At 45.5% G+C, this 22,483-nt stretch overlaps 1 pseudogene; it reads left to right on the plus strand.

Annotated features, from left to right (window-relative positions):
- Positions 1–333: 333 nt before the first annotated feature.
- LOC143640990 (leucine-rich repeats and immunoglobulin-like domains protein 1) lies at positions 334–14,201 on the plus strand (annotated as a pseudogene).
- Positions 14,202–22,483: the final 8,282 nt, after the last annotated feature.

Here is a 22,483-nt window from a genome sequence, read left to right on the forward strand (position 1 = left end):
CCGCCCCCCACAGTTATTTTGCTGCAGCCAGACTGCAGCAGATTACCATGATTTTATGTGTGTGTGTGTGTGTGTGTGTGTGTGTGTGTGTGTTGTGTGTGTGTGTTTAATCTCCTGTATATCTCCAGGCCTGGCACATGGGAGGTGTCAGTAGTGATTTGTGAAAGTACGTAGTGATTTGTGAAGTTGGATTAAACTGACCCAGAGAGGTCTGAGGATGTGGCTCAGTGGTGTAGCACTTTCCTAGCATGCATGAGGCCCTGGGTTTAATCCCCAATACTGCACACAGCCATATGACTAAACCTAGGCTGGTGCCTACAAGCCTTTTAAATCATGGCAGTGGACTGGGTCCTGAAGATTGCAGAAGGTTATTGGTTTGGAGCTGCCCAATTGCACTGGTACATCCTTTATGGTGGGTATATAGGTAGATGCAGGTAATGCCATGATTGTGTACTTAGAGATCACCCTTATGTTCTTTCCCATACTTTTTTAAACAGCTTGTCCCATATGAGAAAATCCAGCATACTCTCTGAAGCCAGCAGCTGATCATGGATGGGAAGAACAACAGGAAAGCTCATTTTGAATGTCACTAGAGGGTCCTGTTATGAAAGAGTGAAACAACTAGTAAAATAGGAAAGAGAATTCTTATACTTTTTTTATATTTGATTTAGACACAGGGTCTCACTGAGTTGTTTAGGGCCTCAATAAGCTGAGGCTGGCTTTGAACTTAAGTTCCTCCTGCCTCAGCCTCCTGAGCCACTGGGACTACAGGCGTCCACCACTATGCCTGGCTCTTGTAGTTACTCTGCAAAAAGAAATGCCCAAGTCACCTCCACTTGTGTGTTTCAGGCAGCACAACAGGATCCGTAGTGTGAACGGGAGCCAGCTGAAGGCCTACCTTTCCTTAGAAGTGTTGGATCTGAGTTCGAATAATATCATGGAAATTTGGAGCGCCTGCTTTCCCCCTGGACTGTACATAAGAGAGCTGTAAGTGCTTCTGTGGCTGGGGCTGTCCCTCTGCTTCTAGGTCAACTGGAGGCCTCTCCATTGCCCAGGTCTGTACACAGTCTGCATATTTCACTTCTGCTTTGGTCAGCTTTTTCACTACTGTGTGACTAAAAAAACCTGACCAGAAAATTGTAGAGGAGGAAAAGTTTATTTGGGGGCTGACAGTTTCAGAGATCTCCATTCATAGACAGCAGGCTCCATTCCTCAGGGCTCAAGGGGAGGCAGGAGGTCATGGAGGAAGAGTGTGGTGGAGGGAAGCAGCTCACATGGTGATCAGGAAGCAGAGACTCCACTCTCCAGAGACAAATAGAGACCCAAAGCCATGCCCCCATGCCCCCTCCTCCAGCCACACCCACCTGCCTCCAGCCACCACCCAGTTAATCCCATCAGGGGGTTCATTCACTGGTTGGGTTAAGGCTCTCACAACCCAGTCATTTCTCCTCTGGACCTTCTTGCACCATCTCACATGTGAGTTTTGGGGGATACCTCACATCCAAACCATAACAATTTTTCAGCTCTGGGGATGGTACAAAACAGGAGGGATTGGCCTCTGATGCCCACTGATGGAACATTTCCAGTCCCATAGTATTCGTCTGTGTTACACCCAAGGTGGACACCTTTGGCAGGGAGAGGTGGACTTGCCTGTCCAGGGAGCTCACCCCTCAGACAAAAGAGTTCAAGACTCTGAGGTCTGCCCTGACAACAAAGCCTGCTTTTACTCCCATTTACTGGGCTGCTTCCCAGCAGAGCTTGGAGAGAAGGCTCAGGGGAGCTTAGAGGCCCACTCTGCAGGGAGAGTGCTTTGCATACTCTCCAGGCTCTTTCTTCCTAGCGTCCCACAGTGATCACACAGCTCATGGGATCTGTCTGGGAAGGCGGCTCCTGGTTCTGTGGGTTCTCAGGACTGTGCTGATGTGTCTCTTACCTGTGTTAGGGCCCCATCTTACCTGCGATGTGGATGGTAGACAGGAGTAAAAATGATAAAACCTGCAGCACCCATGGCCTGTGGGTAGGAAAGTGTTGCTCTGGGGAAGAATCTGAAGAGACATTTCCAAATCTGAGTGAGTTTACATTCGCTTTGTCATCACTGTTTCGGAGTCATTTTGGAGCTCATTTGCGAGTCCTGTTTAGAGGTGGTCATGACCCATCTCTTCAGGGAAGATGAACCTTGGCCCCTAGATTTTCCAAGTTATTCTCAGGCTGCATCAAGGTGCCGAAATCAGGAACAGGAGGCCTTGGCCTTTGTTAACCTCAAGTGGAGCCTGTCCTGAGGTGTCCAGCTGCCGCCCAACACTCCCTTGCTCTGAACCAAGAAACCACCAACCGCAAAATGGAATTGCACTAACCTTCTGTCCCTGCAAGAAAGCAGGAGGGACTTTCTCTTTTGGCAGCTTGTGGCTGCTCTATCTTCTTCCCAGAGGCTGTTATTCTCTAATCTGGAATGTCAAGAACAAACAGTTTGTAGAGAATCCTCATGTGCCCTGTGTTGGGGCTCTGCCTGATAAAGAACCCAGAGGAGCCTTGTTCCTTCCCCACAGGGTAGAAGATTCTCTGGGCTTTCTCCTTTTCACTTAGGCGCTGTTTTTGTTGTTGTTGTGGTTGTTTTTGTTTTTTGTTGTTGTTGTTTTGTTTAAAAAAAAAAACACCAAAATTTTGTCTAGGAAAAGCAGTAAGAAGGGTGTTGAGGGGTAACTTCTCATAGGAATACTGATTTATTTTATTCCCTTTATTTTTTCCCTTTTCTTTTCCACTGCTTGCTATGCTTTCACACAGTGTGACACATCTGTCTGTGTTATACACTGCAGTCCGTCTGCTCGGTACGGTCAAAGTAGATGGCCCTGAAAAAGTATTGCTTGTCTTTTTTTGGCGGGGGCGGGGGTACCGGGGATTGAACCAGGGACGCTTAACCACTGAGCCCCATCCCCAGCCCTATTTTGTATTTTATTTAGAGATAGGGTCTCACTGAGCTGCTTAGGGCCTCGCTTTTGCTGAGGCTGGCTTTGAACTCTCAATCCTCCTGCCTCAGCCTCCTGAGCTACTGGGATTACAGGCATGGTATGGCTTGCTCTCTAAAGAACTTGGCTCAAGTCTCTTTAACTAGAGGGTTTCTTTCGGGTATTTAAAATCATTTAAAGGAATTGGCTTATACCTACTTATTATGTAAGTCCAAAAATGAGACCCACTTCAGGATTAAAGACTGTTTCCCCAAATCATGGAATGGAATCTGACCTGGCCTCTGAGCTGACTTTGTGCTTTGTGTAGGGCTTTTCTTGTGGGCCTTGGGTGGTGGGCCAGGTGTGGCCTGAGGTTGGCAGGTTTGCAGAAGGGCTGGGGGTGGAGGTGTCTGACGGTCACTCCCGCCCTCTTGGGCCCACTAGCCACAGGTGCTGTGTGCTCTGGGCTGAGTGGAGGTTGACCTTGGACAGTCTTGCCACCTGCAGTGCTTCCCCATCTGGGAGTCAGGGCAGGCTCTGAAGCCTCGTGATAACAGACATCTCCTCAGGAAACCTGTCCCTCTGGGTGTGTCTTAGCGTGTTTTCCCAGCTCAGATCCAGATGGGTCTGGTGTCTGTAACAGAACGAGGAAGGCCTCCTACAGCTGTGACATTTTCTCTCCTGACTCGTTCCAGCAACCTGGCCAGCAATCGCATTGGATCCCTGGAGTCAGGAGCATTCGATGGCCTATCACGGTCGCTGCTAACTCTTTGCCTGAGCAAAAACAGGATCACCCAGCTTCCTATAAAAGCATTCAAGTTACCCAGACTGACACAACTGTGAGTACAGAAACCAGCACTTTAATTAAGGTTATAGCCCAATTTTTATGGGGGCCAAACATCCCCAAGGACCTAGCACCAAATGCAACCCCTACTTCCCCCCTCCACCTTGCCCCTAGTAAAGTTCTGCATGAACTGTAATCAATGCCCCTATGACAACACCTAGTAAAAGCAGATTGGAGCTGGGTCTGGGGCCGGTGGGCCACCTTATCTTGCAGGGATGAGGTCCACTGAGTATGGACATGCAGGTTTATGCTAGTGTCCTCCTCGATGACATGAGGAATCCTGCTGGTTAGCTGGCGTGGTTAGTGCTTAGGCTGCATGCATTCTGTTTATTTATCTCAGAGGTTTTAGTGTTGTTTTTAAAGGTACCCGTAAAATAAGTACCTCAGGCTTGATGGCATCCTCGACATTTCTTGAATTTGGCAGGAAGTTAGCATGGCTAAAGGCGGTAAGCAGGAGATGGCAATTTTTATCTCCTAAATCTTACAAGCTGGTAGATTTATGATGGTCTCTCGCTTTTTTTTTTTTTTTTTTTTGGTACCGGGGATTGAACTCAGGGGCACTCAACCACTGAGCTACCTCCCCAGCTGTATTTTGTATTTTATTTAGAGACAGAGTCTCATTGAGTTGCTTAGGGCCTTGCTGAGTTGCTGAGGCTGGCTCTGAACTCACAATCCTCCCACGCCACTGGGATTATAACCCTGTGCTACCATGCTTGGCTCTTGATTGATTGATTGATTGATTGATTTTTGACTTCTTTTTATTATTGGAAGAATAAATGTCAAGAAAACAAGCCAGTAGTGGAAATTTGGTTTAAATTGACGAGAACAGTTGTTGAGGCTCAGTGGGGTGTGGATCCTGGGCTGTCTGCGGAGAAGGTCTCCATGATGCTGAGGAGGTTGGGTCACGAGATGCTCCAGAAATAGTTGGGGGAAACCAGGGCTTTCCCATTAGCTCCATGTGTCTTTCCCTGCCCCTCCAGGCCACCCAGAGTCCTTTCAGTCCCCCGAGGCTCTCTAGTACTAGAGCCAGCAGCTGAATGTGTGTGCTTCATGGGGGGTCCCCCGATGCGCTTGCCCCATATATGGAGATCCCATCAGATGCCCTGACTGCAAATGTTTTTGCATTAGATACCCGCTGGCTCGCTGGCTGGGAAACTCGGCAGGGGTGTGTGTGTGTGTGTGTGTGTGTGTGTGTGTGTGTAATGTGCACAGGGAGGCTCTGACCCTGTGGGCTTCTTCTCTTCAGGGACCTCAATTGGAATCAGATTCGGTTGATCCAGGGCCTCACGTTCCAGGGCCTGGACAGCTTGGAGGTGCTGAAGCTCCAGAAAAATAACATCAGCAAGCTGATGGATGGTGCTTTCTGGGGGCTGTCCAATATGCATGTGCTGTAAATGTGGGTGGGCCCTGGCAGGGCTCCAGCCCAAGGGTGAGGCCGTGGCCTCTGTACCCTGCCTCTGTGGGGAGTGGGGCAGCCTGTGTGTGTCCATTCAGCTGAGCACTAGGGGGAGAGCAGGCCACCTTTCCTTTTTCTTTCTGTTTTTTTGTTTTGGTACCAGGATTGAACTTGGGGAGGCACTCGACCCCTGAGCCCCATCCCCAGCCCTATTTTGTATTTTATTTAGAGACAGGGTCTCACTGAGTTGCTCAGCACCTCACTTTTCCTGAGGCTGGCTTTGAACTTGAGATCCTCCTGTCTCAGCCTCCTGAGCTGCCTTGATGACAGTCCTGTGCCCAGAAGGCCACCTGTCCTTTGAGTCTTCCTGTGGTCCCAACTCAGTGTCTCTGCAGACTGAACCATATCTGTTCGTGTTTCCACAGCAGACTAGGAACATCTCTTGCAGGAGGTTTTTGAATCAGATCAGGTGTTGCAGGAAGGAGCCCCATTTCTGGGCTTCCTCCCCCCCCCCCACTTCCTCGCTGCAGAACAGATTCTTCCCCACATCCTCTCCATTCCCACACTCCACAGGAAGCTCCTTCTCTCACCATTTTGGGTTTGACAGTCTTCCTTGATGTGTATGTGGACCCAAAATATAGTTCATCACAGGAGATTTATTTATGTCTTGTCAGCTCATCAAGGCACTTGGTGCAAATGTGCAGCTTTTATCAAGGGAACATTCTCTTCGGCCAGATGTGACCAATAGCGGAGCTGAGGCCTGCCAGAAACAAAGGTAACATCAAAAAAAAGCAGAGGAATGTAATCTGCTGTCCTTCAACATTTAATTTGTTTACTTTTCATTAGAGGTGATGCCTCTGCGTGAATGAATCAGATAGTACCATCATCCGTCCCCTCTCTCCCCCTCCCTCCCCATCCCCGTTCTCCCAGAAGTCAGTTGGGTCTCAGCATTTCCTCTTGGTTTTCCTCTTTTCAGGTTTGTGGGTGGTTACTTCCAAGTTGGCACATCTTCACCAGTATCTTTACCCACTTCTTTCCTTCACTACTTGTCTTTATAACTGAAACCAAGCCCAGAAGCTTAGGTCCAGGCCCCACAGTGTACTGTGCAGAAGCATCTCTGCTTTGCATGACCAGGATGCTAGTGGCTTCTCCTCCTTTGCCACTTCAGCTGGGCTGGAGCTCTGTGGTGCATATTCCAGAACACTCTTCCTTCCTCAAGTCTGTCGTTTAGAATCTGAAGTTCTAAGTTGATGATGGTCTGAGGATTAAGAGAATTTTCAGAAGAAAACAGTGTGAGGCTCTACCATTTCATTTTTATGTGGAACGAATTTATACAAATTAGGGCCAGTCATGGTGGTGTGTGCCTGTAATCCCAGTGGCTCAGGAGGCTGAGGCAGGAGGATTGCAAGTTTGAGGCCAGCCTCAGCAACTTATCAAGATCCTAAGCAGTTCAGCGAGACCCTGTCTCTAAATCAAATATAAAAAAGGGTGGGGGTGTGGCTCAGTGGTTAAGCACCCCTGAGTTCAATCCCTGGTACCAAAAAAAAGAGCAAAATGTGCATCGGTAACTTCCATGAGAGAAACCAGGTGTCTAGACAGAGCTGTCATTGGTGAGAATTCTGAGAAGTGAGGGAATGGCACATGAATGCTCTTCATTCAGTGGGGTCATATCCTGAGATGCCCACTGTGAGCTGAGGATGTCATAAGTTGAAAATACACTTAATTCCTAGTCCCCAGGGCATCCTAGCTTGTAGCACAACACATGGTAGAGTGTCAGTTGTGTCCTCTGGGTACCACAGGGCTGAGGTGGAGCCATCTCTCTGCCACTCCCAGCATTGAGAAAGGATTGTACCAGTTAGGAAAGATCTAGTTTCGGAATTCAAAGCGGAGTTTCTGCAGAATGTGTGTTAGTCTCACACCTTCATAGAGTGTGGACATCACAAGTTGGAATACTGTAAGTCAGGGACCTACTGTGCATACTTAATGAGCATGTTGGGAGCCAGATCCTCACACTGCCCACAACCCCGAGGTACATTCTCTATTCCCTCTCCATACAGCACCATGAGGTGGATTCTTCTGGATATTTCCATTTCGCAGGTGCTCAAACTCATTAAGCCATCAAAATAGCAAAATCAAGATTTAAATCTTGTAGTCATGGAGCTGGGAGTAGTGGCACACACCTGTAATTCCAGCATCTCAGGAGGCTGAGGCAGGAGGATCGTGAGTTCAAAGCCTGCCTCAGCAACTTAGCAAAGCCCTAAGCAACTCAGTGAGACCCTGTCTCTAAATAAAAAATATAAGTAGGGCTGGGGCTGGGGCTCAGTGGTTAAGCACTCCTGGGTTCAATCCTGGGTACCAGAAAAACAAAAATCATACAGTCATTGGACCCCAGAGCTAATGCCATGTCTCCTGGCACAGTGGATTTTTTCAGTTGGATGAGGATAAGGGCTGCCTCCCTTTTCCCCTTCTCTCTCTGTTCCTCTCCTGACTTTGCCCTTGCTGAGAGCTCCTCTGCCCACTCATCTGCCTGGTTCACTTTGACTTAGATGAAAGTGACTTATGGCTAACATCCCCTGCCCTTCCGAACTTTCTGAGTATGTCTTGGCCTGGAGACCCTCCACTGGGGTCTGCCCGTCTTCTCTCCGCCATGTGTATGCACACCAGGGGGTCTCCATGCTTCCCATGTGCTCTTACACCCTCAGTGTGACCACCCTGTCTGATCGGAGCGCTGACCAGGCACACTCCGGGTATTGGGTAAAGGTCAGACCCCTTTGACCCCGGGCACTGTCATTGCAGACACCTCGAGCACAACAGCCTGGTGGAAGTGAACAGCGGCTCCCTCTTTGGCCTCACGGCCCTGCACCAGCTGCACCTTGGCCACAACTCCATCTCACGCATCCACTGCGATGGCAGAGAGCAGTGGACTAAGAAGGGGTGTAGGCCTCGGGGGCAAAGGCAGCACAGAGGCAGGCAGGCCGGTGGCCCGGTTCTGGCAGAAAGAAGGATAGATGTCCAGGCCAGCCAGGCGCAAAGCAGGAATATCAGGTCTTTGAGCTCCAGGCCCTTCCTACCTCCTATTTTTGAAATAACAGAGGTGTAGCCTGTCGGTCCCCATGAAGAGCCTCTGTCCCCAGGGATTTCTTGGGTGTGGAAAAAGCTCCTGAAGTCAAGGGCTCTGTCTGGGAAGGGCAACCTAAAGAACCCTTCTCACTGTAGCTTCTTGCAGAGTGATGGTACCTTAGGCCTCTGGGCCATGGTGTGGCACACCTGTAATGCCAATGACCTGGGAGGCCAAGGCAGGAGTATCACAAGTTTGAGGCCAGCCTCAGCAAATTAGTGGGACCTATTTCAAAAAAAAAAAAAAGAAGCTGGCAATGTTGCTCAGTGGTAGAGCACCCCTGGGTTCAAGCCCCAGTACGAGAGAGAGAGAGAGAGAGAGAGAGAGAGAGAGAGAGAGAGAGAGATAGAGAAACAGTGTGTTTGAACCACACTGGGATCATGAACAGAGCAATGGCGACCCGCTGACTGGAAGAATCTGTGTGTCCTCAGCGCTTGCACCTCAGTCAGCTTCCCCAGGGACCTGACTCTTCCCTTTACCTGTCGTGCCTGGTGGAGGAGGTGGATGTGCATGGAGGCTCACAGTGTCCCCCCACCCTCCATTCCTTTGGAAGATCCCCAGGCAGGACACCCAGGCTGGGCCTGAGGGCACCTGAGCTCACTGTTGCCCAAGCTGAGAGCCACAGTGGTGACCCCTGGAGAGGGAACCTGGGTCCCCTCTCTGTCCTGCATGCACAGCCGGAGCTGCATAGCCAAAGGTCGGAGAACATGGCCATGTTCCCGTGTCTGCACCCGTTTCTAGATCTCTGCTTGTGTTGGGGGAACAGGTCTTCGCTAGGTGGAAATTTTCAGTTTCATAATGCTCTAGTTTAGTCCGGTTGGGTTTCCTTATTTTTCAGGAGAGTTTGGGAGGGTTTTCTCCTTTCCCACTTTTCATAGGCTTGGCCTAGAAAAATCGTCACTTAATGTGAGCAAGCGTTATGGGTGCCAGGCACACTCACAGGGACCTGGAACTTCAGGCTGCGCTTGCAGCCTGAGTCCTTAGCCGGTCCCTCCCGTTGTGTGTCCCTTGCATCTCAGGCCCACAAGCATCCCTCTGCTGACCTGGCATTTCAGTCTCTGTGGGTCAGTGGTCAGAGCGTGTGCCATGCAACAGCCTGCCTCTCCCTCCTGCTCACTGCCCTTGGATTTGGGGTGTTAGATTCGCCCTCCTGGTGCTTTAGGGTGCTGCTTCCTCCCTCTTGTGGTATCGGATGGCACACTCTTTGCTCAGGTGAGGACCGCATGAGGTAACTCCAGGGACACGTGGTTCTCTGTTGTCCTAGTCCAGGAGCCCTGGGGAAGCAGGGCAGGTTGAGTCCCACAGTCCTGAGGCTGTCTAGTTCCTAGGGTGAGGAGCCACCGTCCTGTGACTCAGCAGAGGGTGTGTGACCTCCTGGGAGAAGCTGTGCTCCAGAGCCTTGATGGGGCTTTGAGCTCCCTGCTCCCCTTTCTGGCTGTGGACCGCTGTCTGCTGTGCCCTTTAGAGGGACCGGGGGTCACGGCAGCATGCCTTGACCAGTCCTAGAAGCTTGCCCCGTTCTCAGGTCACCTCAGAGGCAGGCTGAGGGTTGCTTTCCCGCCCTTCCCCTAAGCCAAATTCCTTAATTGCAGGTGAGGATATAATTTTGGTCTCCTGCCAGGTCTTGTGACTGACAGACACCATGACTTATTTCTCCAGCAGGGAAAGAAGGCTGCCTGCTGCCCCCTTTAAAAACCCATTAATCTTCACTGATACTATTTTTGTTCTTCCTGACCCAGCCCAAACTTCCCATTTTTCAACCAGAGGTGACCCGTATGCCAAGTGACCAGTGCCAGGGTTGTGTCAGAAATGCAAGGGTGTCTGGGAGGAGGGTTGGAGTCTCACATGCAGGCTAAATGGATGATTTGGGGTGTGTCCTGTCCTGCTCACAGGGAGGGTAGGTGACACTCAGGCCAGAGCCTCCAGCCTGAGGCTGAGGCCCTGCAGTGGTTGTCCCAGGCAGGGATGCATGGTGCCCTCTGCTGTCCAGTGCATGGAGTGGCAGCATCTGACCCACAAGGGGCCTATCCAGGGTGTCGGGCCTCTGCCAAGAAAAGTCTGAATCAGGACCAGCCTGGACACCAGCAGGGAGGTTTTGTATTGCATGACCTTGTGCCATCCCCACAGTTTAACCACACTGGGACCTGCACAGCCATCCCTGTTGTTAGGCCAGGTGGATGACCTAGCTGCACATCCACTGTGAGATGCTCCCTGCCCACGGAGATCCCATGGGTTGTTGTAAGCAAGTCTGTGAAGCCTGATAATGGCCTGTGCCCCTCCACCTCCCCTGGATTCTGTCCTTCAACAACCTCACGTGGCTGGACAAGGAGAGCCTGGCCAAGCTGGGCAGTTTGAGCATCCTGCGCCTCAGCCACAACTCCATCAGCCACATCACCAAAGGCACCTTCAAGGGACTCAAGAACCTGCGCATTTTGTATGGCATTCACTGTGGGAGTGACCAAGCTATGGGGTCCTGGGCAGGAGAGCAGAAGAGGGCAGAGCCGGCCCCTAAAGGCCAGTGCAGTGCCAGAACCTTGAGCAACTGGTGACCAACGAGCATGCAGGAGGGGTGTGGTCTTAGTCAAGAACAGGGACACAGCACAGTTTGGGAACAGGAACCTTTATGACCAGAGATCAGCCATCTTCTGAAAAGCTTGCCACGCTGATGGAAGCCCTCAGGTGGGATTATGCCATGTCTAGAGAACCAAGCAGACCACAGCACTGAGGCCCCAGAGTGAGTGTGCTGCCTCTTGATCTCTTGCAGAGACCCCGTCCTTGGTGGTACCCTTGGAAGACCTCATGGTGTCTGTGGGGGAGACGGTGGCCCTCCATTGCAGTGACTGGCAGCCCCTCCCCCCGCATCACCTGGCTCAAGGGGAACCGCCTCCTGAGCCTCACCGACAGGCACCACTTCACCTCCGACAATCAGCTGCTGGTGGTCCAGAACGTGGTGGTGGAGGACGCGGGCCAGTACACCTGCGAGATGTCCAACACGCTGGGCACGGAGCCCGCTCACAGCCAGCTGAGCATCTTGCCCACGCCTGGCTGCAGGAAGGACCACCATGGCATCTTCACCATTACCGTGGTGTGCAGCATTGTTCTTATGTCGCTGGTGTGGGTGTGCATCATCTACCAAACCAGGAAGAAGAGCGAGGAGTACAGTGTCACCAACACAGGTGAGCACGGTGGCCGTTCATTTCCAGGGCAGGAGAAGCCAGGTCCACACTCTTCAAGAGCTCTCATGCTCTGGGAACACCAGGACCTCTGGGAATGTGGTTCTGGAGAACTGAAGCCTTGGTCCTGCGGACACTGGGTTCATAGTCAGGGCAGAGCCAGAAATGGAGCTGCCTTGGGGCTGGGGCTGGGGCTCAGTGGTAGTGCACTTGCCTGGCATGAGTGAGGCACTAGGTTTGATCCTCAGCATAGCATATAAATAGATAAACTAATGGTCTATTGACAAGTAAAAAAAAAAAAAAAAGAACTTCCTGCTGATGTCCTCCTCATAAACGGAGGTGGATTGTCCCTGAAGCATCACAGTGCTGTGGATTTATTAGTTCTGTCTCCCTTCCTGTCACTCTTCCCCGTCTTTTGTGGTCTCACATGCTTTTGACCTGGGCTCAGGTTCAGCTCGGGTCTGGGAGGGCCTCCTACCTGCACCAACTCCTGGTCTCTGCGCAGCCTTGATGGCTGTTGCCAGGGGATCCTGTTCGGGGCCTGACAGTGAATGCGCATCTGCATCTGTTGTCACCGCAATCCTGAATATTTCATTGTCTTATCTCCTTGAAGATGAAACTATTATGCCACCAGATGTTCCAAGCTACCTCTCTTCTCAGGGGACCCTTTCTGACTGGTGAGAAACCTCAATCAGGACTGAGGGTGGCCATTGGGCCAACAAGCACATCGAGAGCAACAGTAAGGCCTCTGACACAGTGAGATGGAGCTCTATCTAGGTGACTGTCCTCCGTAGGTGGAGATGGCCTCTAGCTCCCTATTTAGGTGTCTGGCGTTAGGTAGGAGGGAGCATCAGGTGAATGAGGCAGCTGCTGGCCCAGGCCTCTGTTGTTCAGCTCAGTCCTGGTCTGTGCAAGCTCTGCAGAGGTTTCAACATCTTGTCTCTCCAGAAGGTCACCATCTGGGCTTAGCAGTAAGCCTCCCAGTTGGGATAAGGTAGGACCACTGTCAGAAACAGCTGAAGGGAAACCCCAGGCCCTGAAACCAAGTCCTGCTTCCACAGTTGGCCCTTGGTATCTGTGGGTTCGATTCTCTACACACTAGAAATATCCAAGGCGGTGAAGGTGATGCACATGCAGCCTTCTTTTCCTTGTCATTATTCCCCCAAAACACAGTCCAATAGCTGTGCACACAAAGTTACATTTTACTAGTCACAATGCTTAATCTAGGGTGACTTACATGGGACAGTGTATTCAGGTTATGTGCAAATGGTGTGTTATTATATACAAGGGACTTGAGCATCCCTGGATTTTGGGATCTGTGTGGGGGCTCTGGCACCATGAAGGTACCAAGGGATGCGAGTGCAGCGGCAGTGCCAAGACCTGCTCTGTATTCCAGACTCACAGGGAAAACTCTCTGCAGGGGGCGCTGTTTCAGTTGGTGGGAGATTGTGAGCGCTTGCTGAGCTGAAGGCCGGGCCTGAGAGAGCTGCTCCTCTAACATGGCTGCAGATGCTCAAAGAGTGCTTGCTGGGAAAATGGTACTAGAAAACAGGCCCATTGCTAGCTTCGTGGTGGCACAGTAGTAACTCACACTGATAGAGAGACTACAGCAGCAGCCCCACCTGTCCTGCTCCTCAAACTCACTGAGACCTCCTCTGCAGTTTCTAACCTGGGGAGTCTGTTGCAGGTGTGTGTCTGAGAGACGTGGGCCTCTTCCCAAAGGTTACGTCCACAGCATCATACAGAGGCAGCCCAAGCTCTGTGTTAGATACAGTAAAGAGCCCTGGAAAGTGTCAGAAAAGGCCACTGGAACACCTGGTCCACCTACGATGGGCAGGTGATGCTTCCACCAGGAAAAGTAGTGTCTTTTTGAAATCAAGATCTGGGTTGACCCACTCACTAAATGAAGAGGGGAGATGCCTACATTTCCATCTAGCACTCTCTAAATTGGGTATTTAGTATATAAACAGGAAGCTCTGGCCTGGTGCCCTTTTAATTCTAGAGGAGTGTGTCTCTTAGTTACTATTTATGGTACAGTAAACCTGAGCAAGAATTTTCCAGAATAATAAGCAACATAGGGGGTTTTAGTATCTGTTCACCAGGACTGTTTTGAGGTTAAATTTCTAATTGTTCAGAAAACTCTTAACCCTGCATGGTACCTAATTGTTGGGGTTTTTCTTTTTTTTTTTTTTTTGCCTCTGATCACAGTAGCGTGACTACAGTCTCTAAGTACAAGATTAGCTTAATCTGGGGCATGTGAGCAAGAAGGACCCCATCTCCACTAACGGTGTGGCATGTGCCCAGCCTTTTCTGTGAAGGTCTTTGGGGAGGGGGCGTTTGCAGGCCGGGGGCAGGACCCCACTTGGGTGCAGGTGGGTGACCTGTTCTGTGGGGGTGGCTCTGACCTGGCCCATCTCTCCTTCAGAACCCAGTGGAACTCTCGTGTGCAGTGACTGCAATGCTGATGTGGACAGTTACTCCAAGGAGCAGGCCCTCCACCCTCAGCCAACATGCAGGGACAGCACACAGCCAAGTGCACTGTGTGCCCAGGATCCCAGCCAGGGCGACCAAGGAGACTCTCCACATCATCCTCGCAGTGGGGCCGGGGACAGGTCCCTCTACCCCAGCAAACAATAGAATGCCGACATCCTTGAGGAAGCCGTCGGTGTCCCTAGATGGAAAAGGTGATCGCTTACTGTCCTCCTGGCCTCCCTGGCAGCTACACTAGCTGCCACAGCTGGTCATGCTGGAACTTGGCTCTGACGGCCTTCTCTTTCCCCAGGGGGCTTTGCCTGTACTCTGTAGTGAGGCTGTGCGACGCGGACCCCGCAGACCTTCAGCCCTGCCCTGTGTGCCCTTCAGGCAGCACGGAGCTCCCAGAGGCCTCCTTGGCCTTTCCTGCAGGTTGCTGTTTCCTTGGATGGGGGTTAGGAATAGTTCTGGTGCCTTAGTGCATGGTGGGAATTTAGAGACAAAAAAGACATTTGTTTCCTGGGGTTCCTGGTGGGTTAGGAAGGACGGGGAGTCCTTGGTGTTGTGTGCTCTCCGCAGTTACATTTAGCCTGCGTTGGTGGCTCCTGCAATGTGTCTTTGCCGTGAGGGGCTTTTCCCTGGAGGCTTGCTTCTTTGAGGGATGAAGTGAAGGTTGCTAATCCACCACAAGCCATGAGTTAGGATGCTAGGCCTTTCTCCCTTCTCTGAAGCTCACTTTTTCTTAAAAGCAAATGTCATCTTGTCCATGTCGCCCGATTGTTAGCTGAGGCTTTTTATTAAGGCAAGGGCTGCTGGTGTTGGTACCTGTGGATTTTTCAATAGTGACGTTTTAATTCTGCCAATATAATATTACATTGGGGGTAAAAAAGATCAAGTTCTCACCTTCCAGGGCTAGCTCATGTCTACTGAGGAGCCTGAGCAGGCCCATCCATGCCCTCCCTTCACATAGACGGGACTGGGTGTGGACTACATAAGATTTAGCCCTAGACCTGGGTGTGTTTGCACTTTTGAGACCTGTAGCTAACTGTCCTGTGAGTGCCAATGTGTAATTCACTGAAAATTACATTGAAACAAATAAGGTCCTTAAAAAAATCTCAAAGTACATTTCTTTAGCCAAAAAGCTGAAGGGAGATATTAGCCAAATGGCTACCTATGTCAGATGTTCTTGTCAGAGGTCATCATTGTTCCAGAGGTCATCATTGATCCATTGTTTTTTCCTCAACAGTTAACTGATAAATGTTACTTCCACAAAATATGTGAATTTGCTGCTTCTGAGAGACAATGTGAAAGAGGAAGTATTACTTTTATGTAAAAATTTATTTATTTATAGAAATTTTACATTGAAAACATGTAAAATATTGAAGTGTCTAACAAACGGCACTGAAGTGTCTTTAATAAAGGTTCATTTATAAGTGTTGAGCAATGGCAGGAATGAAAATTGGGATATATGGTGTCCTTAGGGAGACAACAAATGGTTTCTTTTGGCTAGAAAATGTATGTGCAAAGCAGGTTTGCAGGTTAGAATCATGCAACTTATTCAGTAAATATTTATTAAGCATTTGCTAGACACTTAAGCATAGGATACCATGGTAAGCATGATAGAAAAGTTCTCTTAGGGAACCTGTTAGTCTATTAGGGCAGGGATATTAGTTAAGAGCTATGATAAGGACCACATGGTAAGATCTAGATCAAGTTTCAAGATAAATTGTCTTTGAGGAAATACTGTTTAAGCTGAAACCTGATGGTTGAATACATATCAACTAAGCACTGCTTGGAAAACAGTCTACCTTCTCTAATCCTCTAATGTCCAAATCCTGTTAACCAAATTGTGCATTATGTGTTCAGTTGTCAATACAAATGATTTACTGGTACTCTAAGCAATTGAAATTGGCATGAAAAAGAATTATATTTTCCATTCTTGGTCTAGAAGATACCATGCCAAATATAGCATGACATTTCTTCATTTATAAATGCAAAAAAAGATAATGATTTTAAACATCTTACAACAGCAATTTGTTTCTTCACTCAAGCTTAACCAAATTTTGATAGAATAAGTTCAGTTTTTAACATAATATATGTCACTTGGATGGTAAAATAGCATCCAATTATATGTTCAGTATCTGATGAGAGTCCAGAGGTAGGATGGTATATATTTTAAGTTGTGGGTTTCTGTAGCAAGATTTGCCAACTGGAGTATATAATGAAATATATAATGAGATAAGCCTAATGGATTTACAGAAAAAGTAGAATTGATGAAGAGGTCTAGGCTCAATAGAAAAAAGATGAAAGGTCAGAGAATTGCTGATAGAGTGTGCAAAAAGGGAGATGCCCAAAAACTGAAGAGAAGACAATGAGTGACAAACATCACCAAAGAAAGTGGGTAAGGAATGAGGTACTGAAATATAAAGCATCAGAAAAGGGATAGTTTGAGGGATGGCAGGTTTTAGGGTGTGGCCATGGGAGTAGATGGATGAAAGAAATGGAGAAAAGGAAGTAACTGTGATTGTATCTTGACATCGGTGGAAGATGGTGAGGTTTAGTGGTGCTGTCAAAGCTTTAAGTCATGTGTGAATATTTTCAAAAATCTGAAAATTACCCCAGTTGGGGATCAAATGGGAAGTAAATCTCAGTAACAGGGTATATGCAAGAATCTGATTTAATAATCAGCCTACAATCCCCTATAGAAGGAGGAACAAGGAATTGCTTAGAAGTGATGGAATGCAGACAGGATGCAGCTCTGGCTTAATCAAAAAGAGGTGGCCATACTTCAGGCAAGGACTTGTGAGCCTGGGGTGGACAGATTGAGTATGAGGTGGAGTTCAGTGGAATAAAATGGGAAGAAATAGCTAGGGGCTCAAAAGAACAAAGATTTGGAAACACAAGTCCTTGGTTGAGAATAATAGAAATGGAAAAGGAACTGCACAGGCTCAGGCTAATGAAAAAGGTGATTAAAGCCAGGGATAAAGGTCTTGATGGTAGTTGATTTTCAAACTCTTTCTAGAGCTTGAATGTTAAAATGTTTCCCTATTGATGCAGACAGGAGTACTCAGCTCTATAAGCCAGACAATGATCTCTGCCCAGTGGCCCGGGTTCGATCCTCAGCACCACATACAAACAAAGATGTTGTGTCCGTCGAGAACTAAAAAATAAATATTAAAAAATTCTCTCTCTTTCTCCCTCCCCCACTCTCTCTCTCTCCCACTCTCTCTTTAAAAAAAAGTTACACACTCTTATTAAATATTTTTTTAAGAGAGAGTGAGAGAGGGGAGAGAGAGAGAGAGAGAGAGAGAGAGAGAGAGAGAGAGAGAGAATTTTTTTAGTATTTATTTTTTTTTAGTTCTCGGCAGACACAACATCGTTGTTTGTATGTGGTGCTGAGGATCGAACCCGGGCCACACGCATGCCAGGCGAGCGCGCTACCGCCTGAGCCACATCCCCAGCCCACACACTCTTATTAAAGTACATCTACTATGTTTCATAGGCTAAAACAGTATTTAGGTATCCAACTACCTTTTATTACTTATTCACACTTGGAGAAATTATTATCAAATATTATCTACATCATTCCTTATATGCTTCTTTTGAAATTATATTTGATAAATTCTTATCAAATATTATCTACATTATTTTTATATGCTGCTTTTGAAATTATATTTATCTACACATTGTATTACATATATGATATTATTATTTTTGTTGTATCATGTATTGGATTTATATATTTGTGAATTGTAAAGACTCAGAACACAAGATCTACATTTTCAAAATTGTTCAAGACACTTCTAATACTAAAACTTATCATTAGACATAATTTAAATAAAGCATGTGTTTCTGAGATCAAACTATTTTCAAAATCACCAGATTATATTTATCATAAAATGTTGAAAAGACATGGAAATAGCAAATCAAAAGTTTAAGATCACCCTCAATTCTTCCCTTCAAATAAAACCTTTATAAAACTTTGGTTTTACTCAATGTTTTGCCTAGTAAAGAGCAGCTTTTTGCACATACTAAGAATCAATGGACATTAGAAAATGAATGAATGATGGGTGTCAATCCATGTGAATTCTATACGAAAATTAGATCAATATATATGTATTTCTTTTTAACTTGTCCTTTTTTCACTTAAAATATCCCTAGCAATTACATATATTCAGTATCTTCATTCAACACAATTTTTATAGCTGAATCATGTTCAAGTCATTCAATTGAATGAGTTACCTCATTTTAAATCTATGAGAAGAGATTAACATTTTTTGAATTAGTATGACATACCTCTACTGGATCTTTAAAAGTCCAGGAGTCTTCACAATTGGAGATGATGTGTCCATCTGGCCCTATTGCCTCTTCACTTTGTCTGTTGACCCCAACCCAATTTCTTCCAGAGAAATTATGTACCATTTCCCAGGAGTGACACCACGCTCTCAATTTGTGGGCCCTAAAGCACCCTCCTCCTTCCACCAGGAATGCTAGTCCTACTCCTCATCTGAGAACACATGTGTAGCCTTCCAAATCCAAATCCAAGATTTTACTACTAAATTCTGTATCACAGTGATCCTCAGGAATCAGCATAAACCACACAGAATAAGAAGTTGAGTAGAGATGAGGAGAACTGAAGTTTTAGGTCAATTCAGGAGAAAGAATAAAACATTTTGGTTTGAGTGAGCAGTCAACCCTCTAGACAGGGTTATTTTCCTGTTGTCCATGAACAAGAAAAAGCCATCTAAAGCAGCACATTCTTTTCTTCTCTTAAGAAAACAGTGGAATTCAATTCCTCTCTTCTGAGGCCCCGAGTGATTGGAGAATGGATTGGTAGAGAAGAAAACGATGCTGATCCACTAGCTGCTGGAATTCTGCAGCCCCCAGTTTCAAGAAGTAAAAATGGCCAATGGGAAAGTGAAGACAGTGGCTCTAGCCCTGCAGGAAGGTAAGCAGAGATGCCTTCCGGAATTCTATGACTGGTCACTAAAAGATGAATGGAAAATAAACCCAAGTACAGGATTTTGATGAGATGCCTCATAGTAATTTTATATAGAAAAACTGGTAAGCTTTGTGTGGGATAAAACATTTAGCTAGATTTAATTTTACCATGATGTGTGTGTGTGTGTGTGTGTGTGTGTGTGTGTGTGTGTATGCTTCAAAACATCACATCACACATAATAAGTACATAGTTTTACATGTCAACTTAGAGTGTCATTAGGCTTGCTCTTAGTTTGGGTGTTTTTCTTCACATCTAGGTGGTTACCATCTTTTTGCTACTAAAACCAAAAGGGAAAATAGTTTCAAGGTTATAAGCTGTTAGTCAAGACCAACTATAACACTGGGCAGCAAGTGGCTGGCTGTTAAGACTTGGAGAAGGGATTCCTGAGGTATTAGAATGATGTAATTCATCATCAGGAAGAAAAAAAAACTTAAATGCATAATATAGTGTAAGAAGTAGAGTAAATGTGAAATATAAGAAAATAGAAATCTTGCTTTAGAACTATTTAGGTTTATAGTTGAAAACTATGATTGAATATAATTACCCATAATATATTTAATTTTTAAAACTATTCTAAACTTGCAAGTACATATAACTCTTACTCAGAGCCCTGATGCCCAAATGGTGGCAGATTTGCCTTAAGCATCCTTATTCTGGTACAAGTGAAGTAATGTTGAAATGTCCAGATCATATTTATTAGGTAGAGCATATTCAAGATTATCTTGTTTTTGTTGTTGTTGTTTTTGTAATATCATTTTGAGAGTGCAACTCAAAGCAAAATGAAAACTTCAAGGAAGTTGAGGTGGAAAGCATTATGGGAGGCGTGGCTGACACCAAATTGAGAAAACATTTAAATATTCATAATTAAAATGTACCAGGAACTTTCTATGTCATTAGCTGACCACCACAAAAACCTTGCTCCTATGCATAAATCAGCCACACTAAATTTGTATTGCCTCTGTTAAATTTAGTAGCAGCCCATAAATACTTTTTTCTCAAAGAGAAAACCATTTTCTACATGTAATAGCTTTCAGAGTTTCTTTCCTTTGACTTATAACTTGGGTGGAGGGAAAGAAGTTCAAAATACTCATTAATGTGCTTCAGACATATATAAAACTGATTCTATTTCCATGAGAAATAACTTTTAAATAATATAAATAGTTGAAGTGTCTTATGTAAGGAGGAGAAAAAGATTTTTAAAAATCCATTTATCTTCTTCTGTGAAACGCCAGATCAATTTCACCTATCAATGAGGGTAATTTTATTTTTAATATAAGACTTATAACACCCACTAGACATTTATCTTTATTCATTGGTAGATATTTAGTTCTTAAATGTAAAATAGAGAAATGTCAGCTTTCATTTTATTTTTATTTAATCATAATAATAATCATGGCTATCTCACTGCTTCTATGTTCTTCCTTGCTTCAGTGAGGAAGCTCTTATTCTCTTTGGAATGCTGAATAAAGGGGAATCCTAATTGAATCATTTTCTGCAATCCTAATTGAATACCTTCCTCAGAAAACTCATTATTATTAGTAGTAGTATTAGGGATTGAAACCAGGGGTGCTTATCCACTGAGGCTCATCCCCATTCTTCTTTTATTTATTTATTTTTTTTAAATTTTGAGACAGGGTCTCCTGAAGTGGCTCAGGGCCTTATTATGTTACTGAGGCTGGCTTTGAACTTGCAACCCTCCTGTCTCAGCCTCGTGAGTCATTGAGATTACAGGCATGCAGTCTATGAAGAGCTTTCAAATATTTGTCTTGGAAAGTTGCTTTCACTTTTATTTTTCTTTGTGTTTAAGTTATGGGTTCAGACATACTTATGAATATAAGAAAGTGGTGAAGTTCTACCTTGATGTTCCATTAGAGCAGAAAAAAATATCTGAAATACATGTAGAGAACAGTGGTAAATTCTGTTAGAAACTACATTTCTCCCTTTTTTCTAATTCAAGACAGAATTCCTATGTTTTTGCTACTAGCTCACACAGAATTCAGCTTGATTTGGATGAATAAGAAAGTGATGTAGATAAATTTTTAATGGATGTAGAGTCTGTACCTATAATATTAGTCTTTCCCCTTAAATAGTAATGAACATGTACAATAATTTAGCCTTATTAAACATTAGCAGGCTGAATGATATTCTAGACTCCTCAAAGAAAATTTGATTTTCAAGCCTGACTTCATCCATTTTTGTTTCTCCCACTGGGGCTTGCATATGGTTGTTGTCGATAAGCTTCTGTTAAAGGAGTGATGGAGGTAAGGACTGTTACTAGACATCTGCAAGGTAAAACTTATTCACCAGCTTATTAACTTATTGTCTATCTTTAGTTGTTGCCCATATCCCTTGCACATTTTTCCCTACATCTATTGTTCATATTTTTCTCTGAATTGTTGTTATTACAATACTCCATATTTAGCAAGTAGCCAACTTTCCCTTTCATGCCGAATGATAGAAACATGACAGGCTGAATTGTCACTCTTAAAGAGAATTAAATAGATGTTATACTAAACCTTGAGAGTCTTATGGGTAGAAACTTACCTGAAATATTTTCCTAGAGAATTTTTTAAAATAATGTATGTCAATTAAACTTTTTTTCCTTAGCCCCCCTCCCCCAAGTATGGCATTGTACAAAAAGGTTCAACAATTTTGAAATGTGTAACTGACACCTCTAATGGTTCAGTGCTGGTTAAAGTGAAGGCAGTTGCAAGGGTACTATGGAGAAACTAACAGAAAAGAACAGGAGACACTAATATGACATCCATGACCCCTAGCCAGTCTCTGGATGGGACTTAAGAGCTCTGTAAATCTCTTAAATTCCATGCAAAATTTTGTATTTTGTGTTGATGGACATTTTTCCACCTATTCTTTCTTTGACTTTCAAATTCATAATTGAGAGAGCTTTAAAAAAAGAAATTAAAAAACCCCTAAACAAGAGAAGAAAGGGTGTTTATAAAAGTGAGGGGGATGTGTTGGGGAATGCTTCAAGACTTCCTGTGTTTGTCAGATACCACCTATTACAGACAAGCTGTAGCTTGTCTGGACAGTTAGTCGGAAAGCATATATACCTACTGCACATGAAGAGTTATAAAAAATAATCACATGTTAACAAAAATAAATGTAAACAAAAATTTTCATAATCTTATATAATCTTATTTTAAACCATCTTAATTAGACATTGCAATAGCTGTGTAATGAATTTCCTAAAATAACTTGTTAAATCTTAATGTTAATTTGTAAATAGGCTCATCAAGCCTTGAAAACCTAATGAGGCTCCTTTGCAGGTGAACCACCTTACTAAAACAAGAATAATATCCATAAATATTATAGATCTGGTGAAATGGCTTTGTAACTTAGCACTGCTATTTGATTTTAAACATGCCATATAATTAATCTAAATCTTATTATTTAAAAATATAGGTTAAATGTCCCTATAGAAACTAATTTTTTTTCCTGTTAAGAAGTTTCCCTTTCTTTAAAGTTCAAAATGACTTCTGATATGCCAGTGAATAAAGCTAGGAAATGCTCCCTTT

The sequence above is a fragment of the Callospermophilus lateralis genome, unplaced genomic scaffold (assembly GCF_048772815.1).
Source record: "Callospermophilus lateralis isolate mCalLat2 unplaced genomic scaffold, mCalLat2.hap1 Scaffold_82, whole genome shotgun sequence".
NCBI classification, from domain to species: domain Eukaryota; kingdom Metazoa; phylum Chordata; class Mammalia; order Rodentia; family Sciuridae; genus Callospermophilus; species Callospermophilus lateralis.